The sequence below is a fragment of the Ovis aries genome, chromosome 3, assembly GCF_016772045.2.
Source record: "Ovis aries strain OAR_USU_Benz2616 breed Rambouillet chromosome 3, ARS-UI_Ramb_v3.0, whole genome shotgun sequence".
Classification (NCBI taxonomy): Eukaryota; Metazoa; Chordata; class Mammalia; order Artiodactyla; family Bovidae; genus Ovis; species Ovis aries.
In genome coordinates this window covers 105,844,956-105,870,504 of record NC_056056.1, presented here as the reverse complement: position 1 = coordinate 105,870,504, position 25,549 = coordinate 105,844,956, and the positions used below count along the sequence as shown (strand labels likewise).

The 25,549-nt window shown below is 48.2% G+C and overlaps 1 long non-coding RNA gene across 1 annotated transcript; it reads left to right on the top strand.

Moving 5' to 3' along the window:
* Nucleotides 1-3,221: 3,221 nt before the first annotated feature.
* LOC114113961 (uncharacterized) lies at nt 3,222-25,214 on the top strand. The gene is made up of 3 exons (XR_006059563.2): nt 3,222-5,455; nt 6,399-6,835; nt 17,969-25,214. It is a non-coding gene; the product is annotated as an uncharacterized LOC114113961 (long non-coding RNA).
* Nucleotides 25,215-25,549: the final 335 nt, after the last annotated feature.

The window sequence follows — 25,549 nt, the reverse complement described above, 5'->3', positions numbered from 1 at the left end:
AATATTAAGAATTTACCTGGGGTCCCACCCTGTGGAAACAACGAGTATGATGCTCAAACAAATGTCACAGATTAATGCATATATGTGGAACCCAGAAAAATGGTGCCGATAAACCTCTTTCTGGGGCAGGAACAGAAATGAAGACAGAGAGAGTGAACACGTGGATGCAGATCTGGGGTGGAGGGAAGGTGAGGCTGGAATGAACCGGCAGAGTAGCACTGACGTGACTACACCGCCATGTGTAAGACAGCTAGTGGGACGCTGCTGCATAGCACATGGAGCTCAGCTTGGCGCTCCGTGATGACCTAGCGGGGTGGGGTGGCGGCCAGGTGGGAAGGAGATCCAGGAGGGGGGGGTAACTGTATACTTACACCTGAGTCACTTCACTGTACAGTGGCAACTAACACAACACTGTACAGTAATTATGCACCAATTAACACAAATGCTCATTCGATGTAAAGAAAAAGCCAATGAACAGCAGGGTTAAGGAGCTCTTTTCTAGAATGTTCCACAAACTTTCTTGGCTTCATTGAGTCTTCACTAAAATCTTTTATTATTTTCACCTGTAGGGCCACCAGGTTTTAAAGACCATCTATCCAGGTAAAAGTCATGCACATCACCTAAGTCGCGATAAGTGGTCATGGACAGTGGATGTGCAGACCTTTGGACAATAGTCATTATGACTCCTGGCTTTTCTCTCTTTCTGGTCACCAGCCAGCGTGTCCTGTGCCTCGTGGGGCCTGGCTGGACGCTCCCCTCCAAGGAGTGTCAAAGTTGTCACTTTACACATCATTCTAAGTCTGTAGACGCTGAAGGAGGCAGTCTTAAGGTGTCCAGAGAGGGTGGTCTTGGCTTTTTGGAGTGATTTTTTTCTCTTTGCTTGAGATTCAGAGGATTTTTTTTCCTGCTGATGGCTGGGTTTGGAGCCTCAGGGGTGAGACAGACTCTGAGTGCTGCAGAAATGGAACATTATGACTCTCAAATTCAAGGTTATTTCTTCTCAATACCCATAAAAAAGATCTGTAGAAACGTCTTGGCTGAAGACATGGCTGCATGCGTGCAGCCGGCCATCCGGCAGCCAACACCTGTGATGCTGATGAGAGGCACCAGAGGGCGCCTGGGGAGGCTGCTCAAAGATGCCCTCCGGGGAGAAGACCCTCTGGACTGCCCCACCCTCACCTTCTCCAGGAGATGCCCAGAGCCAAGGGCGACCCTGTGGCAGAGGCTCGAGCATTAGACCCTGCAGATCCTTTTTCTCCAGGGCACTGGCCTCTGCCAGGTGCGGCTGGAAAGTGAGAAGCTGGGTGTTCCTCCTGCCGCCTGCGTGTGTGACTGCAGGCCAGCGATGGACAGTTCTCTGATGCCTTTGGATGGGGCTGGTGGCCCGACCGCTGCCCATAAGGCCCTGAACACATTACATCATCTCCTTCAGCTCCAGCTTCTTCATCCATTCTTGTTGTTCGGTCACTCAGTTGTGTCTGGCTCTTTGTGAGCCCAGGAACTGCAGCATACCAGGGTTCCCTGTCCTTTACCATCTCCCAGAGTTTGCTCAAACTCATGTCCATTGAGTCGATGATGCCATCCAACTATCTCATCCTCTGTCGCCCCCTTCACCTCCTGTCCTCGATCTTTCCCAGCATCAGGGTCTTTCCCAGTGAGTTGGCTCTTTGCATTAGGTGGCCAGACTATTTGAGCTTCAGCTTCAGCATCAATCCTTCCAATGAATATTCAGGATTGTTTTCCTTTAGGATTGACAGGTTTGGTCTCCTTGTTGTCCAAAAGACTCTCAAGAGTCTTCTCCAACAGCACAGTTCGAAAGCATCAGTTCTTTGGCTCTCAGTCTTCTTTATGGTCTAATTCTCACATCCATCCATGAATACTGGAAAAACCGTAGCTTTGACTATACAGACCTTTGTCAGCAAAGCGATATCTCTGCTTTTTTAATGTGCTGTCCAGGTTTGTCATAGCTTTTCTCCCAAGGAGCAAGTGTCTTTAAATTAAAATGGGCAAAACTGGCCGCCTTTTAAGTTGGCTGTGATCCTATTGAAACAAGCTGGGACCTGGGACCCTTTGCTGCAGTGATGCAATGCTTGCACCTGGATACACCTCTCCTGGAGCAATAAAATACAAAGAAATATGTGATTAAAAATAACCGCCTGCATGCGTTGGGGCAAATTGAGGACATTGAGGTAGAAAGATACCAAAAGGCCCAACTTGTAGTGAAAGTGAAAGTCGCTTAGCCAACTCTTTGGGACCCCATGAACTATACAGTCTGTGGAATCCTCCGGGCCAGAATTCTGGAGTGAGTAGCCTTTCACTTCTCCAGGGGATCTTCCCAACCCAGGGATCAAACCCAGGTCTCCCGCACTGCAGGCGGATTCTTTACCAGCTGAGCCACAAGGGAAGCCCAACTTGGAGAGCTGGGAGCAAAAGCAGGGTACTGCGCATGCCCCCTGCACGCAACAAGCCACCCCTCTGGATCAACCCCTGGACACACCCCTACCCTCACCGCAAATAAGGAATCAGCTCACGCCCCGCCTTGGGGAGGGAGCAAACAAGGAAGCCTGTTGCTGGTTCTCAGCCCCTTCTGCTGCAGCTGCTGCTGCTAAGTCACTTCAGTCGTGTCCGACTCTGTGCGCTGCAGCAGGGTGCCCCATAAGGCCTTACCTGAATTTCTTGCCTGGCCTCTGATCAGTTTCTATTGATTAAAGAGGCCAAGAACTCTGGTCCGTAACACTGTATTGAAATCTAGTGAGAACGCTTAGCAGGCCCTCAGTGAATGTTAGTTTCTTGTGCCTCATCCCAGGAAAGAGTCAGCTGAGAGCGGAGGTAGCAAGCTCCACCTGGGAGGCGGGGTTTGAATGGAGGGGTTCCCAGTGTCTGGAGGTGTTTCTCTTTGAGCAGAGTCAGGTTTCCTTGTGCCCTAGGCTGACGCTCACATGACTCGTGTGTAGGGGGGTACCTCTTGCAGGTGGGGTTTTGACCCCCGGCCCCTGCTCACCCAGGGCTCCAGACAGCTCCATACGCCTGCGCGTTGTTTCTTCTTTGAGTCCCAGCTGTTACCTCGAGCTGCGAGGTCCTGAGCACCCGACTCTCGCTGGCGTAAGGGGAGGCCCCTGGGAGTCTGAGTGGGTTGGGCCCCCGCGAGCCCCCAGGGGCCCAAAACCAGAGTAGCCACAGTAGGGCAGCTGGGTGGAGGGTCTCAGCACCCAAAAGCAGTGCTGGGCAGAGGGCAGGTGGAGGTGGGGCTGTCCCCTCTTATGCCACCTCAAGGTTCTGGTCGGACCCCGAGGGGGAAATGAATGGTAGATGGTCCCAGTCCTCCCCCGCCCCGCTGCCCTCCCTGGGGGCGGCGTGGGGAACAGGCAACCTCATGGCGCAGTGAGCCTGTAGCCCCGCCTGAGGAAGGCAGCCTGGGCTTGGGGGCTGGGCCCAGCTCCCCGCAGGTGTGCCCACATGCCCTGAGCTGTGTACACGGAGTGTGGCAAGTCCAGGAGAGCTCTGGGGCCTGGCTGGTGGACGCCGGACTCGTGGCTAGTGCAGGGCCCTGCTCGCCAGAAAAGGGCCTTGACTTGTGTCTGGCATGTGCTAGACCCTCTGCTCGTGGGGGTCCCAGACTGAGTTAGAGCTTGCTGACACAAGTTTCCAGAATTGGGGGAATGTTGTGCTGAATATTTACTTTTTAAAAGACACACACACACACAAAAGTGTATTTCTCAGGCTGTGAAAGTCAGTCTTCACAGCTATTCCTGGTGCGTAGGAGAGTGAGCTTTCTCAATGTTTTCTCGACGTTTTCTTAAAGGAAACCTCTCACTGGTTCTCTCAGGTGTGGCACTTGGCTGCTGGGAACAGACACAGTTTATCTTACAGAGAACACTGTTTTGCAAGAGGTTTCCCACAATTATGGTCTGAGGGAGGGTCCCTGCCAGCTTGTCTTAGTCACTTGAGCTTAAGGGAAAGTTGGGTGGTTTTTTTTTTTTGGCTGTTGTTCTTTTATTCTTTCTTTCTTTTTTTTTTTTTTAAAATCTGAAAGCAAGAGCCGTCTGGGAGCAGGCACACGTGGGTACTCACCCCCAGTCAGGGAAAGAGAAGGACTGCTGACTGGCGCTCCTGTGCCCCTGAAGGTGGCTGACGGCTTTGGGTGGAATGTCACAAAGCACTCAGACTGGGGGTGAGTCAGAAATCCTTGGGTCACTTGTGGTTTTCTTCATGGTTTTGGTGTGACTATTAACTTGTTTTTACTTCACAAGAAAAACAGGTGTTTGGGTGTCTGTTTGAAATACTGCCATCTTGCTCATGTCCCAGTCCCACGGCTGCCCCAGGTTGACACGAATAGGTAACCTGAGAACTGGGCACCACCAGCAAACCCTTTAGACAGACGGGGCGTCCCTGGGCACTGACGCTGTCTTAAACCCCAGATCCTGCGATGTTCGTGAAGGGGAAGGTGCGTTTAGAGTAACCAGTGGCTTGAGAAGTTTGCAGTGCTCACTCGTCGGATCCCCACGGATCCCTCTGGAGCAAGTGCCCACTTTGGAAGCGTGCGCTCTGACCTTGGCCTTGATTTTCTACCTGCCACCTGGATGAGCTGACAGCTCTCACCTTGAGTTCTGTTGCTTTTTGGATGGAAATCAAGGTAGCACATTTGTCCAAACGCTGCTCTGGGTTTTCTTTCTACCTGGCCAGACACTGCGTCATCTCCACATCTGCTGATGTCCATTCGCATGCGCTCTGCATCGGGGGTACCGGGAGACTCCCCTACTTCCACCACCTCCCCTGTTCCCAGGCTGCGGTTGCCTTCAGCTTCCCTGAAAGCCTGAAAGAATGGATGTGAGGCTTTCCAGCTCAGATCTTCAGAAAGGAGAACAGTTGGCTCCAATCAAGTCTGTTCTGTTCACAGACTTGTGAAGGGGAAGGGCACACCCTTCGATTCTGGGACTGGAGGTGTCTGGGATCTGATAGAAAAAGATGAGGGGCCTTAAAAAAATCAAGAAGAGTTAAATGTGGCCCCAAGTGTCCTCCTTTTGCCCCATCCTCTTGTCCCTGCCTTATAGCTGATCTGTGGCCCTTAGATGTGAGATTCTGCGAGACTGGGGTTTTCATCTGCAGCTCGGAGCAGGGGTGGTTGGTCTGCCAAACCATGACCATCCAACATGTCCCTTTCCGGTATTCTGCCACCAAGCCAGGCCCCAAGGCTGTGGGGACCACGAGCAATCGTGGACATTCCTGTTGATGACAAAGAGCTTCAAAAATTTGCAGCTGGCAGGAAGAATCAGGCAGCCGGTGAGTCAGAGGCTCGGGATTGTTAGAAATAAATGTCATTTCCGAGGAAGATGGCGCTGCAGTGGGAGAAACAGCTGCTCCCAGTCGCCTTTGCTCTCTTTCTTGCTGTGTCCACAGTCCTTGAATTTGCCTGATGCATAGCAGCTGGATGACTTCATTCTTTCCTATTTGGGAGGTAAGAGGCAGTGCAGGGTGGGATGCTGGGTGCAACACAGCCTCTGTCAGGGCCATCTTTTACCTTCTTTTCCCACATAAAATTATTGAGGGGACCTGGAGGGGTGCAATCAAGAAAGTTTAAACCATCAGATTGGGGTTCCTGGGTGCCCTCCTTGGCTGGATGGACTTCCTGTGGGAGACAGACCTGGAGCCAGGAGTGGGGAGAGGGGATGCCAGCTTGTGGATAAAGTGTTCTCCCCAGCCCTTCCTCACCAGAGGGTGAAACTCCATCAGGTTGAAGCCCAGTGCCGGCCGGAAGCTGCCTTTGCAGCAAATGAGAGATTCCTTCTGTCTCTGAAATTCTCATGCTCAGGGGGAGCTGTCCCTCCAAGGCCTGTGGTCAGGAGAGGGGACTGTGTGTTGAGGGTGTGTGGGGAGGGGCAGAGGCTCATCCACCAGGCAAGGAAGCCAGAACGAGCTACAGTGCAAAAGGCCTTTGGAAAGATTGGAGATTTCTCAGGTGCTGGGGACCCGGTAGATTTCCAAGTTGTGGGTGAGGCTGCTGAGTGAGACCTCTGCCCCACAGACCACACTCATCTAGTGCAGAGATGGTCTGCTAGTCTCTGGCCACTCAGGAGGTGTTTGTCATGCTAGTGGGGACCATGAAAACCCTGAAACCCAAAGGCTCAGGCCCAGAGGTGGACAAGAGTCTTAAAATGCGCAAGAGTGCCTCCCAAGTTTTTCTTTGATTTGACTGGCATTGATGGAGCACCTGTTATACCAGGGGAACTGCACGTGTGTGCGTGCTCAGTTCTGTGCTCTCCGACTCTTTGTGACCCTATGGACTGTAGCCCGCCAGGTTCCTCTGTCCATGAGATTCTCCAGGCAAGAATACTGGAATGGGTTGCCATGCTCCTCCAGGGAATCTTCCTGACACAGGGATCCAACCTCATCTCCTGCAGCTCCTGCATTGCAAGCGGCTTCTTCACCACTGAGCCACTGGGGATGCTCGAGGGGAGCTGCACCAGCCTCCAGAGGGTGTTGCTGCCGCTGGTAACACATGAGATAGAAAGTCAAATGCGAGCTGCTGTCATATTCCCCGGGGCCCAAAGGCCTTCCTGGAGAAATGGGGGAGGAAGTGGTCCTCAGGAACGGCCAATATTTAAAAAATCCTATTCTTTTGGATTTTTTTTTCCATCCGGCAGCAACTCTAGGAACACGGGGACTCCAATCTGCTTATTTGGCACTTACCTGCCCAGCCTGACCTTCTCATCTAAGACCAGACTTGAACACAAAGCCTGGAGGGTTGGTGCCCAGAAATGGGGCAGAAGGAGGGGAGCGTCCAGGGGAGTGCCAAGCCCCTTTCTCCTGTGTCTTACTGGCTTCCAAGAAAACCAAGGTGTGTCTGGTTGAGCTTGGCTGTGTGTTCTCCATGAATCCTCCCCATCCCGGGGCTGGGCAGCACATTCCCTCCACCCCCACCCCCACCATGTCCAGTGCCTCCGTCTTCCTCCCCAGTCAGTGTTCCACCAGGATGAGCGCTCACTTTGTGCAAAGCAGCGTGTGGCCGGGGGAGAGGTGAGCCATGTCTGACCTGGCCTCAGAGAGAATGGGGACCAGTGGGCCCTGCTCAGACGCTCCCAGCTTGAGCCAGTGTCCCCTCTCTGAGCAGGTCTTGGGTTGTGGACACATGGGGCACATTCTTCACTATCTGGGTCTCTCTTATGAGCATCAGTGAGCTCAGAGTGCACTGTAAAAACAACTTTAACACAGACGCCTTGTGGGGAATGGTGGACCAGTTGTACCCCGGATCCTTTAAGATGACGTCTGATGTATGCATGCACTCTCAGTCGTGTTTGACTCTGCGACCCCATGGACTGCAGCCCGCCAGGCTCATCTGTCCATGCAATTCTTCGGGCAAGAACACTGGAGTGAGCTGCTAATTCTTCCTCCAGGGGATCTTCCTGACCCAGGGATTGAACCCACGTCTCCTGCTTCTCCTGCATGGGCAGGTGGATTCTTTACCACCAAGCCACCTGGGACGTTAATATGACGTTTAGGTGGGAATTTTCTTCCCCTCTTCTCAAGGTCACCTTGAGGGGAGGAACTTCTTCCCCGCTTCCTGGAGGATTGGGTTGAACCCTTTGTTTTTCTCCATCCAACTTGCTGACCTGAACCCAGAGACTGGCCGAGTCACGTCTGAGTGGGGAGGCCGGTGAGAGCCCGACAAGCCTGGGGCCACGCGTGCCAGGAAAGTGGCCGCCACGTTGTTCTCGATGATGCTCTCGTGACCCGCGCGCCCGCCTCGTGAGTCTCACCCCTTAGAAGGAGGAGCCAAGGCCACTCTGTTCTCTTTCTGGAGGGCATGCACAACGGGAGGAGAACCGGTCTCTCTTGACAGCCACCTGGGGACTTAGGGGCCAGCGCTTAGCTGACCCAACTCTCCCTTGACCTTCACTTGGGTGGTCATGCTGGGACTCTCCAGTTGGGCCTCTGGGATCAACCAATTCCCTGATCCAGCCTTTCCACAGAGCTTTGAGCTTTGTGAGTTCTGGGTTATTTTGTCTTCATTTTCAAGTTTCTTTCAGGGAAATTCTTGAGCACTGACTATTCACAAATACTCTTCAAAGTGGCAACACTCATCAGAGAGCTTGTCCTCCATGTCCTTGTTGTCGTGACACTTCATGAGCCGCATCGGCCCCCTTGGCCATTCTCCACGATGTCTGGGGCCTCAGCTGGGGCCTCAGACAGGCTGAGACCTAGAACCATCCAAAGGCTTGCCTGTGTTTGCGGCGGCTGCTGCTGTCAGGTGGGACTTTCAGCCAGAACCCTATGCATGGCCTGAGCATCGCCTCAGCATGGGGGCCTCAGTGAGGTCATCCTGCTCAGGGATCCCAGCTGCAGGTAGAAATGGCCTCAGATTCTATGAGCTAGCTTTGGAAACCGCGTGCGACACTTTTGCTACACTCTTGACGGTAAACAAGTTCCCGGCTGGTCGGGATCAAGGCAAGAGGACTTAGATCCCACCTCTTGGTGAAGAATGCCAGGTTCAGGGACAGCAGGTAAGATTGGAGGTATTCTTGTGACCACTTTCTGGAAACACAAGCGTCCTGTTTTACTGGAAGATATGAGATGGAGAACAATGGAAGCTGGAGGAAGTTTCTCAGGAACAGCCAGCAATGGAGAGGGGTGGGTTTCTGCTACACTGGACCAGGAAGTACCTGTGCAGGACAGGGGCGCAGGGACCCTCGCTGTGGGACACTGCTTGCTGACTCCATACACTGATCTGAGCCCTTTTATTTTTTGAATAGCTTTATTCATTTATTTATTTGTGGTTTTGCTGGGTCTCCCTCGCTTGCAGGCTTTTCTCCAGTTGTGGTGAGCGGGGCTGTTCTGTAGTTGTGGCACACAGGCTCTAGGGCCTGAGAGCTTCCGTAATTGCAGCTCCCAGGCTCCAGAGCACAGGCTCAGTGGTTGTGGTGCACGAGCCTAGTTGCTCTGTGGCGTGTGGGATCTTCCCAGATAGGGATCTAACCCATGTCTCCTGGACTGGCAGGTGCATTCTTTACCACGGAGCCACCTTGAACCTAAGCTCTCCCAGTAAGTAGCTGTCATTTGTCCTCTTGTCATTCATTTTGGGCTAAAAATGCTGCCATGAAGGAGTGGTGACCGTTCTCTATCAACGTGCTCTGTGTAGGGCTGCAAACTAGCACATGCGCAATAAACAAGGTTGGTGTTACACCCGACTTTCTCATAACCTTTACTGAGGGCCCCATACAGCGGACTACTGGGTCCTTTCTCTTCTTCAGACCTATCTGAAGATGGACTCTATATGGGCAGAAGATTTCTACCTGACTACTGCCCTGAAGGTTTAAAAGTCTACCTTCACCCTTTCCAGATTAAGGTTCTAAGTGGTAAGGAGGTTTGGGATAATAATTTGATTATTGCAGTATTTGTTCAAATGGATAGGAAACTGCCTTATTTTTTTTCATTGAAGTATAGTTGATTTGAAGTATAGTCAAATTGATGCTTTCGACTTTTGGCCACTTAATGCGAAGAGTTGACTCACTGGAAAAGAACCTGATGCTGGGAAAGACTGAGGGCAGGAGGAGAAGGGGGTGGCAGAGGATGAGATGGTTGGATGGCATCACCAACTCAATGGACATGAGTTTGAGCAAATTCCAGGAGATAGTGAAGGACAGGGAAGCCTGGTGTGCTGCAGTCCATGGGGTCGCAAAGAGTCAGACAGGACTCAGTGACTAAAGAACAGCAACAACAAATAGTTGATTTACAATGCTGTAAGTTAGTGTAGTTACATATATATATAATATAAATATTATATATTTATTTTCAAATTTTTTCCATTATAGTTTATTACAAGATATTGAATGTAGTTCCCTGCGCTATACAGTAGGACCTTGTTGTTCATCTGTTTTATACATAGTAGTATGTATCTGCTAATCCCAAATTTATCCCTCCCTGAACTTTCCCCTTTGGTAGCCATAAATCTGTTTGCTCTGTCTGCCAGTTTGAATGCCAACATCAAGTAAGCAGATGGTCCTGGCAATGTTTGCAGCCATTAAAAATCATGTTTTCCAAGAATATGTAATGACAGAGGGAAATATGATCTCATGTTAAGTGAATTGCTTCAATATTCCGAACTGTGTACCCAGCATGGTCTGGTGAGTCAGCTGTAATAACCACAGGCAGGATGAGGGGCCAGCCAAACCCTGCTTATTCACTCTCATGGGAGGGGAGGTGGGAAGGAGCGCTCAAGAGAAGGTGCCTCTTCTGGTGGGGTGCTCAGTTAAAACCTGGCCAACAGGGTCGGAGGGGAATGAAGATCTTGCTGGGCAAGAGGGATGGGGAGAAAGGCCTGGGGCGCCACGGACAGAGCTCCTCTCTGTGGCTGTGTCCCATAAGCCAGTCTGGTCCTGTCACCCCAGACCTGGCCTACCCCTTTGACTGGACTCGTTGATTGTGAACCTCTTGTTTGGTAGGTCCTTTAGATTCTCCTAAGGTCCTGTCTAGATGGTTCTTATTTTGACTTGACTTTATTTTTTAGCTGCTATTTTTTTTGTTGCTCTATGAGGCTTGCAGGATCTTAGTTCCCTGACCAAGAATCGAACCTGGGCCCACAACAGTGAAAGCGCTAAGTCCTAATGTTGCAGTGAAAAGGAAAGAAGAGGAATGAGTTTTTCTCTTTCCCTTTCCTGAGAACAAAGAAGATAAAGAGAACAGTGAGCAGGCCTGAATATTCCTAGTTTTTTTTCACTTTAACTGTTCCTAACTCTGAATGTGTCTAACTAAGTTTGCTTTTCTGCCCCCTAATTCTGCAAGAGCTACAGTTCACATTTTCCTCCTTTGACCCTTCACTAAAATCACCCTATATCTGGTATTTAGCCCTACAACACCCTTCCCCGTGTAGTTACATAGCGGAAGGAAGACTGCAGAGCCACCGAACAGCCGTAGTCAGTTACTGGGTTACTGATGCCAGTTCAACACTGTCTTTGAAACAACGAAAGAGGAAGAAATCAAGACCCTATCACCTTTGTCCCTCATTACTCCTGACTGCAAGCCCTTGCCTTATGTGAGCCTCTAGAGTCCTCGTGGAGGGAGGGCACAGTTCTTGAGGCATGAGCCTACTGTGTTCCCCGCTCCACCTGCTGGGAATTAAAGCCGGCCTTTTATTTTCTAAACTCTGTCTCCATGTTTTTAATTCAGTTTCGGTGGGCAGAGAACGTCAAGATTTTGGCCCGCAACACTAACCATTGGACTGCCAGAGAATTCCCTTATTTTGATTGTTGAAGACTTTTTCAAAAGCAATGTGAATTCAGTCTAGTCCCATAACCAGAGGATCAGCTTCAGTGAATCTATGGGGCTTCAAAAATAAGTTGCACATGTATTTTTCAGTTATCACTATTAATAGTTATAAATAACTTGCTTGGGAAGGCTTGTTCATCTCTGGGGCTTACTATGGTCATATGAAAGGAATACGTGGACACAGATTGGGTGGCCTTTGAAGACTATGACATTGACTTATTTATAGCTGTTGGCTTAGATAGAAATGGAAAGAAAGGAAATTGTCTTAAAAGGTGAACAAATGGAAAAGAACAATTACTGGTTCAGAAGGACCACTTGGGAGGTCCACTGGCCCATCATGGCAGCTGCTGCAAGCCCAAGAGCATGTAAGAGGCGGGTGAGAAGGAAGTGGGCAGTTCAGGCTTCAGGAGCCTCACAGTTGGGGTTTGTTCACCTCGGTGGCTTCTTGGTATTCAGCAGAGGGCATCCTAAGTCTTGCTGCCTTCCTGGCTCCCTCCCATAGGTGTGAACAGGCATCACTTCATTCACTGGTACTTGTCTAAATTCCTTCTGAAGGAAAAGTTTTGGACATTCTTGTAAAAAAAAAACAAAACAGGAAAAATATTTTTAAAAGCATGTGTCAATTCAGTGGAATACATGTTTACTATTGAAAATCTGCATATTGACTCTGCTATAAATCCTCTGGTTCTTTCTTTTCGAAACATTTTTTATTCTGAAGTCATTATAGATTCACAGGACATTGCATAGATGGTGCAGAGAAGCCCTGTGTACCCGCCATCACTTAGGCCACCAGTGAAAACTTACATAATTATGATCCAGAATCAAAACCAGGAAACTGGCCTTGGCACAAGGTGTGTGTACAGTTTTTTGCCAGGTTGTAACAGGTGAAGCTGCCTGAAAGCACTGCTGCCGTCCAGGTACAGGACTGCTCCTGTAAACACTCCCTCGTGTTTCCCTGACAGTCACCCCTTCTCTCTCCCCAACCACTAATTTGTTTTCCATGTCTATATTTTGGTTATTTAGAAGATGCTATGTAAATAGAGTCATATAGTATGTGGCCTTTTGAGACTATTTTATTTTCGTTCAGCAGAATTCCCCTGAGACCTGCGCAAGCTCTATCAACATCTGTTCCTTTTATCACTGAGTAGTACTCCACTGTAATGTTAATTTCATGTGTTAACTTAGTTACATCGTGGTTCCCAGGTATTTGGCCAAACATTATTCTATTTTGTTCCTGCAAAGATATCTTTTAAGAGGAGATTAACATTTAAATCAGTAGAGTTTGTAAATAAGTAATTGATGGACTCAAGTAGAAAGAAACCTGACTTCTCCCAAGGAAGACGGAAACTTTCAGCAGACTGACTTCAGATTTGACCTACCACATTTACTCTTCCCTGAGTCTCCAGCTTGCTCATCTATTCTGAAGATTTCAGTCTCCACAATTATACAAGCCAATTTCTTAAAATCTATCTATCTATCATCTGTCTAACTCTGGAGATGCTTGCTAGTACATTCATAGGATGGTCGTATCAGTATGTTTAACCATTCATCCATTCATTAAAGGACATTTTGATTGTTTCCAGCTTAGGGATACTATAAAAGAAATAAGGCAACAGTAAAAATTTGTATAAAAGGTTTTGTGTGGACATAGGTTTTTACTTATCTGAGATAAATACTCAGGACGGCAGTGGCTGTGCTATTCTATAGTCCCAGCAACAGTGGATGAGAGATCCAGTTCCTCAGAACCCTCACCAGCATTTGGTATGGCCATTGTTTTCATTTTAGCTGTTCTGATAGGTGTGTAGTGGTGTCTCATCGTGGTCTTAACTTGTGCTTACTGATCATCTTTTTATGTCCTTACTTGCCATTGTGTATCCTCTTTAGTGACTTTGCCTGTTTTCTAGGTATGAGTCCTTGGTCAGATATAGGATTCTTCAAGTAAGTTCTCCAAGTCTGTGGTAGGCATAATCTCAAAGATTTCCCCGCCAAGATTCCTGTTCCCTGACTATTCAGTCAAACATTAGATACTGCTGTGAAGGGGGTTTTCAGAGGCAATTAAGATTACTAAGTGACTGATTTTCAAACAGGGAAATTATCATTAGTTATCTGGCTCAATATAAGTATGTGCTTGCATGGATGCTAAGTTGCTTTAGTCATGATGGGCTCAATAAAGGACAGAAACAGGATGGACCAACAGAAGCAGAAGATATTAAGAAGAGGTGGCAAGAATACACAGAAGAACTATGCAAAAAAGATCTTCAGGACCCAGATAATCACAATGGTGTGATCACTCACCTAGAGCCAGACATCCTGGAATGTGAAGTCAAGTGGGCCTTAGGAAGTATCACTAAGAACAAAGCTAGTGGAGGTGATGGAATTCCAGTTGAGCTATTTCAAATCCTGAAAGATGATGCTGTGAAAGTGCTACAGTCAATCTGCCAGCAAATTTGGAAAACTCAGCAGTGGCTACAGGACTGGAAAAGGTCAGTTTTCATTCCAGTCCCAAAGAAAGGCAATGCCAAAGAATGCTCAAACTACCGCACAATTGCACTCATCTCACACTCTAGTAAAGTAATGCTCAAAATTCTCCAAGCCAGGCTTCAGCACTACGTGAACCATGAACTTCCCGATGTTCAAGCTGGTTTTAGAAAAGGCAGAGGAACCAGAGATCAAATTGCCAACATCCGCTGGATCATGGAAAAAGCAAGAGAGTTCCAGAAAAACATTGATTTCTGCTTTATTGACTATGCCAAAGCCTTTGACTGTGTGGATCACAATAAACTGTGGAAAATTCTGAAAGAGATGGGCATACCAGACGACCTGACCTGCCTCTTGAGAAACCTGTATGCAGGTCAGGAAGCAACAGTTAGAACTGGACATGGAACAACAGACTGGTTCCAAATAGGAAAAAAGTATAGTACGTCAAGGCTGTATATTGTCACCCCGCTTATTTAACTTCTATGCAGAGTACATCATGAGAAACGCTGGGCTGGAAGAAGCACAAGCTGGAATCAAGATTGCTGGGAGAAATATCAATAACCTCAGATATGCAGATAACATCACCATTATGGCAGAAAGTGAAGAGGACCTAAAAAGCCTCTTGATGAAAGTGAAAGAGGAGAGTGAAAAAGCTGGCTTAAAGCTCAACATTCAGAATACGAAGATCATGGCATCTGGTCCTATAACTTCATGGGAAATAGATGGGGAAACAGTGAAAATAGTGTCAGACTTTATTTTTGGGGGGCTCCAAAATCACTGCAGATGGTGATTGCAGCCAAGAAATTAAAAGACACTTCCTCCTTGGAAGGAAAGTTATGACTAACCTAGATAGCATATTCAAAACCAGAGACATACTTTGTCAACAAAGGTCCATCTAGTCAAGGCTGTGGTTTTTCTAGTGGTCATGTATGGATGTGAGAGTTGGACTGTGAAGAAAGCTGAGCGCTGAAGAATTGATGCTTTTGAAGTGTGGTGTTGGAGAAGACTCCTGAGAGTCTCTTGGACTGCAAGGAGATCCAACCAGTCCATTCTAAAGGAGATCAGCCCTGGGTGTTCTTTGGAAGGAATGATGCTAAAGCTGAAACTCCAGTACTTTGGCCACCTCATGAGAAGAGCTGGCTCATTGGAAAAGAATCTGATGCTGGGAGGGATTGGGGGCAGGAGGAGAAGGGGATGACAGAGGATGAGGTGGCTGGATGGCATCACCAACTCGATGGACATGGGTTTGGGTGGACTCCGGGAGTTGGTGATGGACAGGGAGGCCTGGCGTGCTGCAATTCATGGGGTCGTGCAGAGTCAGACACGACTGAGCAACTGAACTGAACTGAACTGAAGAAGAAAGGAGAATTTCCTCAACTTGACGAGCAACATCAACCGAGAGCTATATGTAGCTAGCACCAAACTTGATGCAAGAGTGCTTTCCACCAAGACCAAGAACAAGATAAGAATGTCTACCCTTACTATTATTAGCAACATAGTCCTGGAAGTTCTCCATGGAGAGGGAAATGGAAACCGACTCCAGTATTCTTGCCTGGAAAATCCCAGGGACAGCAAAGCCTGGAGGGCTGTAGTCCACGGGGTTGTAAAAGGGTCAGACACTTTCATCAAGAGGCTTTTTAGTTCCTCTTCACTTTCTTCCATAAGGGTGGTGTCATATGCATATCTAAGGTGATTGATATTTCGCCTGGCAATCTTGATTCCAGCTTGTGCTTCCTCCAGCCCAGCGTTTCTCATGATGTACTCTGCATAGAAGTTAAATAAGCGGGGTGACAATATACAGCCTTGACGTACTATACTTCTTTTCCTATTTGGAACCAGTCTGTTGTTCCATGTCCAGTTCTAACTGTTGTTTCCTGACTTGCATACAGGTTTCTCAAGAGGCAGGTCAGGTTGTCTGGTATTCCCATCTCTCAGAATTTTCCACAGTTTATTGTGATCCACACAGTCAAAGGCTCTGACATAGTCAATAAAGCAGAAATCGATGTTTTTCTGGAACTCTCTTGCTTTTTCCATGATCCAGCGGATGTTGGCAACTTGATCTCTGGGTCCTCTGCCTTTTCTAAAACCAGCTTGAACATCTGGAATTTCACAGTTCATGTAATGCTGAAGCCTGGCTTGGAGAATTTTAAGCATTACTTTGCTAGCGTGTGAGATGAATGCAATTGTGCAGTAGTTTGAGCATTCTTTGGCATTGCCTTTCTTTGGGACTGGAATGAAAACTGACCTTTTCCAGTCCTGTAGCCACTGCTGAATTTTCCAAATTTGCTGGCCGATTGACTGTAGCACTTTCACAGCATCATCTTTCAGGATTTGAAATAGCTCAACTGGAATTCCATCACCTCCACTAGCTTTGTTCATAGTGATGCTTTCTAAGGCCCATTTGACTTCACATTCCAGGATGTCTGGCTCTAGGTGAGTGATCACACCATCGTGATTATCTTGGTCATGAAGATCTTTTTGCATAGTTCTTCTGTGTATTCTTGCCACCTCTTCTTAATATCTTCTGCTTCTGTTGGTCCATCCTGTTTCTGTCCTGTATCAAGCCCATGGTTGCATGAAATGTTCCCTTGGTATCTCTCATTTTCTGAAGAGATCTCTAGTCTTTCCTATTCTGTTGTTTTCCTCTATTTCTTTGCATTGATTGCTGAGGAAGGCTTTCTTATCTCTTCTTTCTATTCTTTGGAACTCTGCATTCAGATGCTTATATCTTTCCTTTTCTCCTTTGCTTTTCACTTCTCTCCTTTTCACAGCTATTTGTAAAGCCTCCTTAGACAGCCATTTTGCTTTTTGCATTTCTTTTCCATGGGGATGGTCTTGATCCCTGCCTCCTGTACAGTGTCACAAACCTCAGTCCATAGTTCATCAGGCACTCTGTCTATCAGATATAGGCCCCTAAATCTATTTCTCACTTCCACTGTATGATCATAAGGGATTTGATTTAGTTCATACCTGACTGGTCTAGTGGTTTTCCCTACTTTCTTCAACTTAAGTCTGAATTTGGCAATAAGGAGCTCATGATCTGAGCCACAGTCAGCTCCTGGTCTTGTTTTTGTTGACTCTATAGAGCTTCTCCATCTTTGGCTGCAAAGAATATAATCAATCTGATTTCGGTGTTGACCATCTGGTGATGTCCATGTGTAGAGTCTTCTCTTGTGTTGTTGGAAGAGGGTGTCGGCTATGACCAGTGCATTTTCTTGGCAAAACGCTATTAGTCTTTGCCCTGCTTCATTCTGTATTCCAAGGCCAAATTTGCCTGTTACTCCAGGTGTTTCCTGACTTCCTACTTTTGCATTCCAGTCCCCTATAATGAAAAGGACATGTTTTTTGGGTGTTAGTTCTAAAAGTTCTTGTAGGTCTTCATAGAACCATTCAACTTCAGCTTCTTCAGCATTACTGGTTGGGGCATAGACTTGGATTACTGTGATATTGAATGGTTTGCCTTGGAAACGAACAGAGATCATTCTGTCGTTTTTGAGACTGCATCCAAGTACTGCATTTCTGACTCTTTTGTTGACCATGTTGGCTACTCCATTTCTTCTAAGGGATTCCTGCCCGCAGTAGTATATATAACGGTCATCTGAGTTAAATTCACCCATTCCAGTCCATTTTAGTTCACTGATTCCTAGAATGTCGACGTTCACTCTTGCTCAGTCACTTGAAGTGAAGTGAAGTCGCTCAGTCGTGCCCGACTCTTTGCGACCCCGTGGACTGTAGCCCACCAGGCTCCCCCATCCATGGGATTCTCCAGGCAAGAACACTGGAGTGGATTGCCATTTCCTTCATCAGGGGATCTTCCTGACCCAGAAGACAGACTTAAATAGCAGGTACTTAGCATGCAAGTTAAAACAAAGCTTTCCAATTTCAAAGCCCCAATAATGGTCATTTATGCAAGGCTCATAAATTGACGCCGTACCCCACAGATACTGTTTTTGTCTCTTGTATACCTTTTGTAACTTCTTTGTACCACCCCTCCACCCCTCCACCCCCCCTCCTGTTTTCCCCCTCCCCCCACCAAGGCACAGGAGAGATCTGAATTGGGGTCATTGAGGTGAAAGTGGAGAAGTGGGTGGGGGTGAGGAAGTCATTTGTCTTCATCTTTACATTTGGAAAGCTGCTGGCAGGAGCAGTGGGTAGGCAATAGGGCACAGCCCAAGGAATGGAGAGGGGTGTTCCAGAAGGCCTTGTGCATTTGCTCTCCTTCTGTCTGCAGGATGCACGTGGAGTGAGCTGGAGGCCACGAGAGGACAGACCACACCAGGCTCTGTGGAATGGAATCCTGAATCCAGCGGTGCTCTGGGCGCTGGAGAACACAGTCGCTTTAAACCGTGTAACCCCATCACAGAGAAATGGAAGAAGAAATTGAGCCTCTGTTGGCCTCTGGATCTTGGAGTATGCCCTTCCCACTTTTATCACTAACCTGGAGAATTCTGGAGACACTTCGTTTGCATTTAAAGGAATGTTTGCATAGGAGGAGTCTTTCTGAAATTGTTTGCATCTGGGGATTCAAATTGCCTAATTGGGTCCAGGAGTACTTTCTTATTTGTGCGGTGAGGTGGCCTGGATGGAGCCCACCTGACCTCCTGCCCTGAAGTGGGATTCGTCTGCTCAGGTTGTCAAGGGTGTGGGAGGGGATGGTGAGCATTGCCTGTAGCACAGCAGGGCACTCCAGCTACTCAGGAAGTCCCAGGCTGCCTTTCCATGTAACTGCGCCAAGGGAAAGCTTCCCAGACCTTTTGGAGTTCAAACAGCTCTTGTAAAATGGCATTTTGATGAGCTGAGCATAAATGAATTGGAAATGTTCAGATAATGTTTCCCCAGGGTTTAAAAACCAAGGAGAAACGTGCTTGGCAAAGGGTCTAAGGGGCTGGGCCAAGAGTTTGAAAAGTGATTTGAGATGCTGTGATGAACCCAAATTACCACCAGTTTCTCCCATCTTTGCTGGTGCAGAGGGCCTGAGGGAAGGGGCCTCAGGCAGGAGGAAAGAGCTCCTTTCTCCACCAGGGGGAAGGGAGAGCAGCTTTGACACCATGGTCATCTAAAGTGGGGCTTTCTCTATGGGCTGAGTTTACTATCAGATCTGTCTAGCCATCTCTCCATCCATTATTCCATCCATCCTTCCATCCATCTATCCATCATTCCATCCATCCATTCATCCATCCATCATTCCACCCATCCTTCTGTCCACCTATCCATCTAATGAGTACTTATTAAGCACGCACTGTGGACATGACTCTGAGAAGACAGAAGATAATGAGCCTCAGTCCCTGACCTTTCAGATCTCAGAGTTCTGGTGGGAGAAACCTGAGGACAGGCAGGGGCTACAGGAGTCAGGGTAAGAATGGTACCCCTTTGAGACTCTCAGAGTGACAGCTTTGCCAACGTTTCCAGTGGCAGCCTGGTGGGGTGATAGGATGTCTGCAAGTTGGGCCAGGGCCCCCCAAGATGAGATGCCATTTGGAATGGAAAGTGAAGGAAGGGGTTCACCCTACACTTGAGCCCAAAGCTGTACCAAAACTACTCCAGGACAGTGGATTCTAGAGAATACAGCAGTGGAAGGGTCATCAGTGCCAGAGGAGAGCTCTATCCCTCTAAACACTGTCCTAGGACCATTGCTCATTACCCCATGCAGCTCCCACAGAAACCCCGGAAGATACTCCTATCCTCCCTTAGAAAAGAGAGGTTTTTAGGGTAGGGACTTGGCCCATGGTTACCTGGATGGAAAGATGGGAACTGGCACCCCCATCTGCACTGGGTGATGGGGCTCCTTTCTAGAGGAAAGCAGAACCAGGACACCAGCGGCCACAAACTCCAGGGTCTGCTGTCAGGCTGGGATGCAGTGTTGACCTTAGCCAGGAGAGAAACTGTTTAGCGTGGCAAGCCTGTAAGCTGCAAGGATACGCCAGCCCAGGGAAGTCTCTTGATGCACCTAAATTCTTTTTGGTGCAGAAGACAGAATCTTGGGAGAGATTTGGAGACCACTGGATCTGATTTCTAATTATGCTGACCCATCCTGTCCCAAAAGGGAACTTTTTTTTATTAATAAAAAACTCTTTATTTTATACTGGAATATAGCTGATTAATGCTTCCTAGGTGGTGCAGTGGTAAAGAATCTGCCTGACAACGCAGGAAATGCAGGCTACATTGGTTTGATCCCTGTGTGGGAAGATCCCCTGGAGGAGGAAACCCACTCCAGTATTCTTGCCTGGAAAATCCCATGGACAGAGGAGCCCCGTGGACTACAGTTCATGGGGTCACAAACAGTCAGACACAACTGAATGAGCACTGGCACTGGCTTAGCCGGTTGACAAGGTTATGACAGTTTCAGGTGGACATTGGGGGGATTCAGTCACACATATGCATGCATCCATCCTCCAAACTCCCCTCCCATCCAGGCTGTCACAGAAAATTGAGCGGAATTCCTGAAAGGGAACTTAAATATGGCCTTTTTTTCTTTCTTAGACATGATTATGCTTAGTGTCTGTGGTACAGACTTAAATACTGAGGAACCTAAGATGCACATTTCAGCCTTTTCTTTGTCGCTTACCCTTGCCAACATGCACTGCTGGGTGAAAGGATTCTGATTGACATGTGCACCCTGGCCTGCTTCTAAATATAGAATCACTGCAAGTGCGACAGCTACAAAGGCAGACCAGAGCCGGGGTGTGGTGCCGGCAATGGAAACACCTGGAAGGCACTGGTGTTTGTGTTCTAATTGTCCAGACTGAAGAATGGCTCTTGGAAAAACTCCAAGCCAATCTAAGTACTGTACAGACTTTTCTTGATGTGTGCAGTGGATGGCATTATTGAGAGTCAGTGTATTTTAAATCATGGTTTGTTTTTTTTAAATAAAAACAACCCAACACAATATTTACACGTCATACGGGGTTCCGTCCAGGGTCAGATAATAATGAACGGATTGTTAGCTACACAGATGTCAAGAATGAAGTCTGAAAATCACGTAAGATGTGATGTGATTATTTGTTGTGAAGGACTTTCCCCGAGTTGTATCTGACAAATGCTATCAGAGCCCCTCCCCCATCATGGTGACATCAGAATAGAAACCCCCCTAACATCTTAAATGTCCCCAAGGAGGCCCCACCTCCCTTGATGAAACCCACTAGCACGAGCAGACATTTTGGAAAGCATTCTAAAGTGGGCTACAAACACCACAGCCTCTGCTTGATATAGGAGGCATCTCTCTTTCCACCTGAGAATGCATGACTGTTTTAGAACTCTAGAAACTTCTGAGACCCATCCAAAATTAGCCACTTTGAAACACAACTCGTTACAATGGTTTTCCTGGCCAGGTGATGTTTTTCTTCATGTATTGCTCGAAATGAGAAAATGACTGCCACATTCCAAAACAACAAGCAACAAAAATGCCTTGTAAGGCAAACTGGCATTCTTGAAGGGCCAGTTGCTTTTTAGCAACAAAACTCATACAAAGGTTGCCAGTTTCTAAATATGGGTGTGTGAAAAATCATATGCTTTAGGAGAACTGATTACCATATGGATAAAGGCAAAATTCTGTCTTCACTATCCTTGGCATGCCCTCTCATGTCAACAAACTGCCTGGGCACAGTGCCTGAGTGATGATGCTCTCCCATGAGAAAGTGCTCAGGTTCTTTTGGGGGCAACAGTTCTGGGGATTCTTCTTTTTCTTTTTTCTTTTTGGCTGTGGCACGTGGAATCTTAGTTCCCTGACCGGGGATTGAAACCGTGCCCCCTGTACTGGGAAGGTAGAATCTTAACCACTGGACAGCTAGGGAGGTCCCAGTTCTGGGGATTCTGAGGAACCTCCGTGCATAGGTGGATCTGAGAGTGGAGGGATAGGGAACCCTGTCCTTGGCCAGGCTGAGACACCCACTCACTCCTGGTGTCCCCAGCAGGGATTGGAGGCCAAGCTAGGGCACAGTCAGTATGCTCCGCTCGAGATCTGGTTTAAGCCCAGTTAAGAATCCCAACCTTCCTAGGAACTAGTCTTTCCTCATCAGGAAGTTTGTTTGCCTACTAGACAAGCTTAGAGCCCCTGCTTCTGTACCTGGCCTGGTGATAAGGGCCCAGCAAAGCAGGTAAGAAGAGGAAGGTGGTTCCTCACAAGAAAAACACCCAAAAGTGACCCAGTGGTTCTCTGAGCCTGCCTGGGCCATGGACTGTGGTTTTATTTTTTCTGGCTGTACTGCACCGCTTGTGAGATCCTAGTTCCCCGACCAGGAATTGAACCCATGCTCCCTACACTAGAAGCTAGTAGTCTTAACCACTGGACCACCAGGGAATCTCTGCACTGTGCTTTCGAGGCACTCTAATGGTCCTAGCTACAGGTGCTTAGGGCTACCTGTGCTGGGCCATTCACAATCACGGGCATCCAGGATGCAAGAGGTGTGATAGCAAGTGTGTAGCGTGAGCAGTTGGGTAGTGAAGGTCATACCTTTAGTCCCTACAACCCTTAATCTTCTCCTAATCCTTATTCCTCTTCTCTCTCCCCCTAGTCTTGGAGGGAGATGCTATAAAGGCCTTCTTGTTACACACCAGGAAATAAGGCCCAAGAAGGTTAAGTGACTTGTTGAAAACTACCCCCACTCTAAGGAAAGGCATCAAGATATAGCCCCTTTCCAGCCTGCAGCAGCCTGCGCTCTTTGGAACCTGGCAGAATGAGTGTGTTCTGATGACGACAAACCTGGAGACCCAGGTCCTGGGACCTGCTGGCTGGGGGAAATCCCTCACAAAGCCACAAGACTTCCCCAGCCCAGCAGCTCTGAGTTCTGCCAGGGAAGCCCCGACTTCCTGTTGCCTGGGGAAATTAGAAACCTGAGGGGCAATCCAGGCCTTCCCGAGGCCCAGGAGCCCAGCGAGCGGAGAGAGCAAGTCGGTGCTGTCACTGAGCGCTGAGGCCACGTGGCACCTGGCTCCCTCATCACCTGTCAGAAAACCTGCCGATAGCACAAGGCCCCAGAGTGCCCTGAGAGGGGGAAGTAGGGTGGCTGCAAGGGGACTTCAGGGGGCCATCCACACAGTTTTCATCAGCCTTTCCCAACAGTGGGCACGCAAGCAATGTGAGCCTGACCGGTTGGAGCCCTCCACTTCCGGTGTGGATGGCAGGCATTTCCGGCCTGTAGCAGTTGGGGGCGGGGGAAGGGGAGTAATACACGTGACCAGTGCCGCCCAATAAGCTGTGAGCCAGTTCACTTTAGTGTTGGTGCCCGCCGCTGGAACACAGAGGTGGGAAACGTTCAAGGTGGGGGGCGGGGGTCCCTGTGTCAGGTCCATGAGTGACTTCAGTGAGCCTCTCAGGTTGGGGCTATAGTTGCAAAGTCAAAGCCCTCCCCACTGTGGGTACTTGTTGAGTATCTGACAGGGAAAACCAGGCAGAGAATTGGGCACCCAAGGAAAGTGTTACTCAGAGAGATGGGAGTGATTGTAGGGAATCACTGCTTGAATCATGAGATTCCCCTCGCGTGGCTGGATGCAGCGTGGATGGAAGTCATTATAAAGGCTCAGTCGGTGCAGGGACCAAGCGGGCTTGGATGGGGGAGCAGCTAACATGTTCGGTCTTTGCAGGGTTTTGCAGAATGAGTTATTTCTGGTCCTTGGGCGTGTACTTTACACCAGGGCTCCTCAAACTCAACTCCGCACATCAGTTCTCCAGAATCTTGTCGAAAGACAGAGTCTGTTTCTGCAGATCAGGGTTGGGGCCTGAGAGTCCACATTTCCTCTGGGCTCACAAGTTGGCCCAGTGTTACTGGGCAGGCAGGACTACACTTTGAGAGGTCAGGATTTAGACACCAGATCTCCTGCTAAGAGCATGAGTGGGGGTCAGAGCAGGGGTCAGGCCCACCTGCTGCAGGCCCCTGTGGTCCCCCGTGGCACCACTTGATAGTTAGGGGTGCTTAGGGTCTTCTGATGATGCTAATAGCTGAGGAGAGACTTCACCCCTGAGCCTGCACAAACAGGTTTCAGAGTAGGCTGGGTTTTATTTTGGTCTCTGAAATTTCGCCAATTTGGCCACAGAATAGATTGTCAGTTCCAAAATGATTCATTTTCTGGCGTGTGGAAATAATTAGAAGTAAGAGATCTTTTCCTGCTCTTTGTGAATAAAGAAGATAATGAGGCGGTGAACAAAAGCCAAGGCATTGAGGTAGGTTGAATCCAAAGATGGCTCCCAAGATCCCTCCCTCCCTCCCCGCTGCCCTTCCCCCCCTCCCCTCCCCCCCTTCTCCCAGCTCTGCAATCAAACACCAGCCTAGGTGTTTTTCTGTGAAGGGATTCTGCAGATGTAATTAAGGTCTGCAATCAGTTGCCTTTTGGGCTTCCCTGGTGGCTCAGTTGGCAAAGAATCTACCTGCCTGCCGGAGATCAGGGTTCGATCCCTGGGTCAGGAAGATCCCCTGGAAAAGGGAATGCTTACCCACTCCAGTATTCTTGCCTGGAGAGTTCCATGGACAGAGGAGCCTGGCAGACTACAGTCCATGGGGTTGCAAAAGGTCAGATACAACTGAGTGACTAACACTTTCACACTAAGGAAAGGAGATCATCCTGGTTGAGCGGCTTAAACAGATGAAGCCTTAGAAGAAAGATTTGATGTGAAAGGGCCTCAACTTTTGCTGGTTTTAAAGATGGAGGAGGCTGTGTGGCAGGGAATGCAGCTGGCCTCTTAGAGCAGATAGTGACCCCTGGCTGATAACCAGGAAAGAAACAGGGAAAGAAACAGTCCTACAACCTCAGTCATTCAACCACCCGAATGAGCTTGAGTCTTCACTAGCACCTCCAGAAGAGAATGTACGCATTCTGCATGTGATTGCAATCTTGGAAGACTCTGGGCAGAGAGCCCAACCAGTGTCAGCCATGGACATCTCACCCATGAGCTGTAAGTTGACCAATGAGTGTTATCTTAACCTGTTAGGCTTGGGATAATTTGATATCCCAAATGGTCTGACACAGAACTCTAATACAGTCACAAGAGGAGATCTTTATGACCTTGAAAACTTTATGGTGGCCCTGGGCACATGGGGAAGTCATGTTCATCTTTTTATGCAGACTTTATGGGTCAGAGGGCTTCCGTTCCTTGGTGGCTCAGAGGTTAAAGCGTTGGCTTCCAATGCGGGAGACCCAGGTTCGATTCCTGGGTTGGGAAGATACCCTGGAGAAGGAAATAGCAACCCACTCCAGTACTCTTGCCTGGGGAATCTCATGGACGGAGGAGCCTGGTATGCTACAGTCCATGAGGTTCCAAAGAGTCAGACACGACTGAGTAACTTCACTTTCTGTGGGTCAGAACTGTCACAGATCAAGTGCTTGGAATCTGAATGGCACCATTTTTCTACTTTAAAGCTAATTTCGTATGTAAAATTCAGTGTCTTCTTTTTTCCTGTAGAAAAAAACATAATCTGTATGTTGTTGTTTGAACTATTGTTTCCTTAAAATGATGGTGCCTGATAAAGACAACTGTACTATTTTAAGTATGGTATTTGTGTTTTTCTTGTTCAGTAGGGAAAATGCAGTTTGAAAATATTTGGTAACCACTTATGCAGAGGGAGGTGGGGGTGGGGAATGGAGGCGGGGATGCCAGAGTTGGCTCAGAATGTTGTCATACGTTTTGTTGACTTTTTCTGGTTAAGTGTCATTCAAGTTTCTAAAGGAGATCTCAGTTGCTTTCTTAGTCAGGGCTGCCATAACAAAATACCATAGACCCAGGTCAGACAACACACATTTATTTCTCATGCTTCTGAAGACTGAGAAGTCAAGATCAAAGTGCCAGCAAATTCTTTTCCTGATGGGGACTCTGTTCCTGACT